General features: G+C 41.5%; 1 pseudogene; it reads left to right on the forward strand.

Annotated features, from left to right (window-relative positions):
- The first annotated feature begins 699 nt into the window (after window positions 1-699).
- Window positions 700-1,708, forward strand: part of LOC114620382 — a 7,636-nt pseudogene continuing 6,627 nt past the window's right edge.

A 1,708-nucleotide genomic window follows, 5' to 3' on the forward strand; every position in this document is an offset into this window, starting at 1 on the left:
TTATCATGATATCTAAAGCACACAAAGACACAAGAAAAAAGGAGAGTTTCAGATCAAGTATACTTATGAATATTAATCCCATAATACCAGAAAAACATGATAAACAGAATCTAAGAATGTATCAAAAAGATAAAATACCATAATCAAGTATATTTCTTCAAACCAGAGATGCATGTTGAAAAGAAAAATTCTTTAAATATAACATACCATATAAAGAAATTTGAGAAAAAGTCCATCTCATTAGTTGTTAAAAAGGTTTTGAGAATATCAAATCCACTTAGGGATAACCTTCTTGGAGATATCAGAGACAATTTATATATACCTAATCTAAGGAAAGACAATACAAGTAAGACTATTGCGAATATCAAATTAAAGGGAGAGAAACTTAAAGATCTCCATAAAAATTAGGGGCTTATCCCCAGTTTTCACAAATCTTTTCACTGTCTACGAATTCAATATAGAACTTTAGTTTTTTCCTAGATTAATAAGACAAGGGGCATAAGAATTTTAAAATATAAGTCAAAATACAACAAGTTGCAGATGGTAGAGTGGTATAAATAAGCAAAAGCAAAAATTGAACAAGTAACTCCCTCATCTGAAAAATATTTTCAAACCAATATACTGATAGAAAGTTATCTTAAGGCAAGTGGTGAGGAAGGCGGTCCCAGAGGCAGGCAGTGTCGCTGCTCTAGCTCTAGCATGGCGTAGGCCGTACGTGCTGAGGGCTGTCTCCCTGCACTGTGTAGCGTGCCAGCAGGTCATTTCCTGTCTAGGCAGCTCTCTTTAAACACCTTTCCAGTAGCAGCCACTTCCTTTTTGACAGTGAAGACAGCTCTCAGCCACGGCTCTTTGTCACCAAGGGAAACAAGGCACAACCACTGTCTAACCAGCTTGAGCCATTAGCTGCAGATACAGTGTTGCGTTTCCTTTCCCAGCAAATGGATGGGCCAGCAGTACAGACCCTACAGCTTCTTCACCAAACTCACTGCAGAACAACTCTGGAAAGGTGCGTTAGCAGAGACTGGAGCTGGAGCAAGAAAAGGCAGAACCAAAAGAACAAAGAGGAAGAAGGATTTGAACAGGGGCCAGATTATTGGTGAAGGGCGTTCTGGTTTCCTGTGGCCTGGTTTGAATGTTCCTCTTATAAAAAGTGGAGTAGTCCAGAACATTGGCCAAAGAAGTAAAGAAGATCAGCAGAAGGTGGAGTCCAACATGGCCGAGCAGAGAGAAGAGTGGGACCGGAAGAGGAAGATAAAAGTTAAACGGGAGCGCGACTGGAGTGGGAACACATGGGGAGGTGTCAGTATTGGCCCTCCAGGCCCAGGGCCCAATGGAGAAACATATCAAGACTTTGATACCAGGGTTCTTGAGGTAAGAAACGTTTTCAATATGACAGCAAAAGAGGGAAGAAAGAAGACTGTCCGTGCCATGGTTGCCGTTGGGAATGGAAACGGAGCTGCAGGTTTTGCTATTGGGAAAGCCACTGACCAGACAGATGCTTTCAGAAAGGCAAACAACCGAGCAATTCATTACTTGTACTACATAGAACGATACGAAGGACATACGATATTCCATGATATTTCACTAAGATTCAAAAGGACACAGATCAGGATGAAGAAATAACCCAGAGGGGTCCTCTGGGCTGGAGCAGACACAGAGTTGGTCTGCTCCTGTCCTGTTGAGAAACTGAATCCTGAGTCATCCAGGA

The sequence above is a fragment of the Grammomys surdaster genome, unplaced genomic scaffold, assembly GCF_004785775.1.
Source record: "Grammomys surdaster isolate TR1022 unplaced genomic scaffold, NIH_TR_1.0 168, whole genome shotgun sequence".
NCBI lineage: Eukaryota > Metazoa > Chordata > Mammalia > Rodentia > Muridae > Grammomys > Grammomys surdaster.